This window comes from Castor canadensis, chromosome 2 (assembly GCF_047511655.1).
Source record: "Castor canadensis chromosome 2, mCasCan1.hap1v2, whole genome shotgun sequence".
In the NCBI taxonomy this organism is placed as follows: domain Eukaryota; kingdom Metazoa; phylum Chordata; class Mammalia; order Rodentia; family Castoridae; genus Castor; species Castor canadensis.
Window position 1 is genome coordinate 42,725,891 of NC_133387.1, and position 5,815 is coordinate 42,731,705.

Consider the following 5,815-nt stretch of genomic DNA (forward strand, 5'->3'; position numbering starts at 1 on the left):
CAAAATATAACATCTAACACTATAATGAATGGAGAAAAGCTGAAAGCTGCTGTTTAAGAACTTTAACAAGGAAAGGATGTCCATGTTTACCATTTTCATTCAACATACTTTTCTTTCAAAGCTTATATTTTCTGCTCTGAAGAATAAAGAAGTTAGATATCTATAAAACTTCTGAAAACATTTTGGAATTTTTCTGAGAAAAAAATCATAGATTATCTTTGAGAAATATGAGAAACCTACTTCTTAATCTTTTGTGCTTCATCTTTGTTTTATTTTCTCCTTCACATGACATCTTTTTACGCTATGAACTGTTGGGTTGTAGGTAAAGTTTTTTGTCACTTTTTCTTATAGGCTATTTGGCCATTATATTAGTCTGTATTCTGTTGCTATAATAACATATAATTTTAGGTACTTATAAAGAAAGGAAGTTATTCAGTTCACAGTTTTTAAAATACAAGATCATGCCACTGGCTTCTGCTTGGTCTGGTGAGGGCCTCATGCCATCATAATTTTGGGAGTGTATGTGGAAGGATCACACAACAAGACAAGAAGCCAGAGAGCAAGAAGAATCCAGTCTCAATCGTTTTTTAAAAACAGTATTCTCTTGGAAGAGATCACTCCATGGGCTACCTTCTAATGCTGATGCCCAATAACAGAACCACCTTCCACTAGGCCCCATTTCTCAAGGTTTCTACCACATTAACATCACCACACTGAGGACCAAGCTTCCAGCATATGACTCACTGAGCAAAAACTACATGGAAATCTTCTGATTTCTGTCTGTTAAGGAAGTTTTCTTTTTTATTTTTTGTGATACCATTTGTTACCTGAAAGATACTTTAAGGTAACATGATTGAGTTTTCCTATTATCATATTGTAGAATTTATAAATCATCTGAACCAAACTCTTTAGCATTAAAAAATGTTTATATAATTCATGATAATTTTGACCTAAAAATTCAATTTCCCAGCCCAATAAGATATAGTTAACCTCTTTTATGGAGAAGGAAATAGGATAATACTTCAACATTTATAGGAAGAGTGAAACATTCTATTTTTTTTTAACAGAGGAGCATGCAAATGCAGTCCCCCACTACCACAAATCATGCAGTCGAATTTCCCACATTTGGGGAAATTGCAGAGGTCACCATATCAAGAGTACAATGAATAAACATTATCCTGGGAAAACCACCTTCGTGATCATGGCATCTCCCCTGCCAGGTAAGTATGAAACATTCTATTTGTATGCTTTATTTATGGAAAGCCAAAAGTACAGAATGGCTAAATGTGTCTCCTTCCATTCAGAAAGTTTGGTATTTTACACAAATAATTAAAATTTTAATTTTACTAACTGATTATCATGTCACCATCAGCAGTACACTTTAGTAGATTGTGCTCTTAAAAATTGCTAAGATAGTTGACTATTTTTAAGAAGTTAGACATTAGGTCATGGATGACTCATAAATGTCCTTTGTCCTGTCTGAGTCACTAGTTAATTACTACATTCTGCCTTCTGCCCAAATGGGTGGGAGTCCAGCTTTTAGTTGGAATTGAAGATGCAATTCCTACACCATAAGGCTCATTCTCTGAGTCTGACACACCTGCTAAAAAGGAGAATAAAAGGCAAACTTGTAACGGATCATTTAATAACCAAGTTAGACAGGAAAAGCAATTGGTCTTTTGTTGGTCCTTGATATCATCACTCATCTTCTTAAAGCGGCAGTGAATATAGCAGGAAGAGAGTATCTTGTTGAATGGAGAAGTAACAAATTTAGTTCCATACAGTTTTTTTTAGTAGTTCTGTACTTCATCCCAATTATTGAAGACACAGGTCACTTTGCTCCTGCTCTGATAAGGATTTTGGGGTTTGTTTCACAGGTTACCGGTATATGAGTAGCTGTGCCAACATACAGGCTTCTAATTCCTGATACAATTATTAGGCTGATGTGAGGGAGAAATTCTGATTCTGACCCATCAGTAGCATTCAAAGGCATGCAGTTCAAGTTCAATCTTTCTGGGAAGCCCTGAGACTTCAGTAATTACACTTGGGACATTATTTTGAAATTCTCATGTGGAAAGATAATAAAATACTTCTGTGGTCCTATTGGAATATAAGGGTTATGTATCTCTCCCTACCTTTGCTGTATAATCTCTATCTAAAATCCTAATGGACAAGTTCTGGCAGTAAGCAAAGGAGGCACCATGAGCATGCCAGAATTGAGAAGCAAGCTGCAGGATGAATGGGGCTCAAATGGATTTCAGAGTGAAGTAATTTTGAGCCTAGTGTAATTATATCAGTGCTCAATTATGGTTCAGTCCTGAACTAAAAACCCTATTATATTGACATAGAACAGAGGTTTGCAAAGAAGAATTAGAAATAACAAGTAGATTGAGTGCTCTGGAAGATTAATTTGCAAAGCTAAGAAAATTATATAGACTAGAAGAATGAATGATCATAATGGAAATGACTGAAAGTGTAGGACAAAGAGAAATAAAAATTGAAATGAAAATTTGGGTTATATTAAGAGAAACATGGTATTCAAAACCAGGGAGAAATAACTTTCATGAAGAGTTCCAAGAACTTATGTTTATGTAAAGTAGCTTATTCAACTTGACAAACTGTATGTTATAATTATCCATATTTAATAAGGTAAAAATTTCTTCATATATATTTCTTTTAATGTATAACTTTTTCTGATTATAAATGTAATCAATGTTTTATTTTTTATTACATTTGACAAAATGGCTGGGGATGGGACTCAGTGGTAGGGCACCCACCTAGCTTTGTGTGAGGCTCTGGGTTCCATCCCCAGCTCCAAAAAAAATCAAACAAACCAAAATTGGCAAAAGACAGAATATTGTAGGCAGAGCAAGAATTTGTCCTCTGAAAATTAAGTTAAAAATAATATTTAATGTTTTTAAACAGAAACATGTAAAAATTAGACTGAAGATATTAACACATTTCAAGAAAAATTTCAAATTTGTATTGAGTACTTGTTGACAGATGAATAATAAAGGAATACTAAGGCAGAAAAAGAAGCCAGATAAACCATTTTGGTCGTGCAATGCTTCTAAGCAATGGTCATAGAAAATGTTCAGACAACGATACATCCATCTTAGTGATGACCTCTGAGACAGTTGAACTGGAGTCAGATACTTGAATCAGAGAATTACTTTTTGTACTGGTAGTCATTTCAGAATCACCATGCTATTTCATAATTAACAGAATCCCTACTTAACTTGTCTTCACGGTGTGCATATAAATAACATTCCTGTGTAAGTTGTCTTGAGAGAAAAAATCCACTCACAAATGTCCAGGCCATCTGGTACCAAAGCAAATACTCTCTCTCTCTCTCTCTCTCTCTCTCTCTCTCTCTCTCTCTCTCAGGCACTACTGAGTTTTGAACTCTAGATCTTGGGCTTGCTAGGCAGGCACTCTACTACTTGAGTCATGCCCTCAGGCTTTTTGCTTTTGTTATTTTTCTTCTAGTGTCATGCTTTTATGCTCAGCTGGCTTGGACTGTGATCTTCCTGCATAGCTAGGATGACAGGCCTGCACCAACATGTCCACCTTTTGATTGGTTGAGATGGGATCTGTGGAACTTTTTGCCCAAGTGATCCTCCTTATCACCATCTCCTGAACTGCTAAGATTACAGGCATGAGTCACCACACCAAGTATTTATTTATCTTAAATAAGTTTATTGACTCTGGATTTAAACATTGTGAACTTGAATCAGCTTTGACTCTGAAATGCTAACAACATCAAATATGAATCTTGCTAGGCTAAAAATAAGACTATTAATAATACTAAATTTTTTGCTTCTAGTTGTTTTTATCTTGGATGGCTTGGTGTGTACTGAGACATTTTTTTCTACATTAAAAATTGTGCAAAGAAGATAAAAGCTTAAAGAAAAGAAAAAAATTCATATAGACATATAGGACAGTTTGAGGGCTATTTTTCATGTGCTTAATGGTTGACACTAATGTATGTACATTTTTGCATTCATTAATTTACTAGAAAACTTGAAACTCCATGACTGGTGAAAATTTATAATTTAGCTGAGATGTGCATTTAAGTAGTGCAGGATTTGTAAATGAACTGATTAAATATGCAAAATTCACATCTCAGTTTTTTGTTATCTAATTCATCTTCTGAAGATTTTTATGCATTGTTAATTTGTAAAACACAATGGTAATGTACCAGTGAGGCTGGCTGCTAGTGGTAAGAATGAACTTTGAATTGTCTAAGTAATGGGGCAATGTTTCATCTGGAAATTTTATTTTATAAGCATTTTTCTATATCCTTAAAATTATTTCAGATAGATATATGTTTTTAGTATATGGATATACCATATGTATTTTGGCATTCTTGCTAGTATGAGATCCTTAGCTTTATTTCTTACTTTTAGCATTTTAATAATTTCCTAATAGATATATTTTATGTAAGAAGTGCTTAGACTGTGAATGACAATTTTCCTAAAATATCTCAAATGTTTTGTTTAAGGAAGAGTGTTGGCTTCAGGTTTCTGGAAATAGTCATTAGATTACAGGTTGTGATATATATTGCAGTATGTGAGATTAAAATTGTCTTAGTTTATAGCCCTTTCAGGAACAAATTCTGATAAACTCCACTGCCCTTATTAATCCCCCTTCACTTCTAATATGGGAAACTAGCACTGAGTGAAACAAGCAAGATAATTTTTGCTTCATTTATTATTTTATTTGCCAGGATTGGGCTTTTAAAAAATGAAAATGAATGACTAGGTGGGTAACTCAGTGGTAGAGCACTTGCCTACAAAGTATAAACCCACAGCACTGGAAATAAAAAGACCAAAAACAACAAAAAAAATCTTTTGCTGAATTTTCAACTTTTAATATATATAAATATCTGGGAGATGGTGACTTATGTAATGTGTTACAGTTTTTACTGCTACTGTCATACAAATATTCTGTAGTTTAATGTTAGATTGCTGAATTAAAAAGTATATTTCAAATTAAAAGGTGCCAATTTTTTTAATTTAAACTGACATTTTTATAAACAACCTTAAAGCCTACCCCCAACTCTCTTTTCTAAATAGAATGACCACCTAAAAAGATTCACTTGAAGCTCTCATTATTATTGAGAAACATGACTGGAATTGAGATCCTCTGTGTCATTACTGGTATACTCATACCTCTCATAGAATTATCCCAGTTGATACTAATTGAGGGCTCACAGTGTGCATGGCTGTGGATGAGCTATTTCAATTTAAAATGTAGAAATTCCTGAAATACCTGTAACATTTAGCTTAACTTCAAGTAGCTTTTGATAATTAGACTCAATCAGTAAAATTTCAGTTATTCCTTATTTATTTAATGACCTTTTGCTTGTGATGTGTTTATTCATTCATTCTAAAAGTTACTATTCATGCCATTATGAGCCAAGCACTGTGCTAATACTGGAGACTACAGAGATGATCAGAACACAATCTTACTTTTCAGAGTCTCAAAATCTGATGATAGAATCAGACAAGGAAACATATTTATAGTGATATGATAAGTGAACAAAAAGTCCCTTTGGTGCCTTGAAGAAATATTGTATAACTCTTCCTAAAAGAACCACAAAAGGCTTGCGGGAGAGAGTAGTTTGAATAAAAATTAAACTAGTTTATTTTGATAGCAATAATTAATCCCATTAGAGAAAAATTTAAAGTACAGGGAAATTAAAAGACTGGCAACATATCACAAATGGCATTTTTCATCAGTGAAAAAGTATGCATCAGATATGTAGAAATAAATGCACATTTACACACATTACAAATATATATGGGTGTAT

At 33.5% G+C, this 5,815-nt stretch overlaps 1 non-coding gene across 1 annotated transcript; it reads right to left on the reverse strand.

The window, feature by feature from the left end:
• Positions 1-1,066: 1,066 nt before the first annotated feature.
• On the reverse strand, positions 1,067-1,228 carry LOC141420928 (U1 spliceosomal RNA). Its single transcript, XR_012445652.1, has one exon. It is a non-coding gene; the product is annotated as a U1 spliceosomal RNA (small nuclear RNA).
• Positions 1,229-5,815: the final 4,587 nt, after the last annotated feature.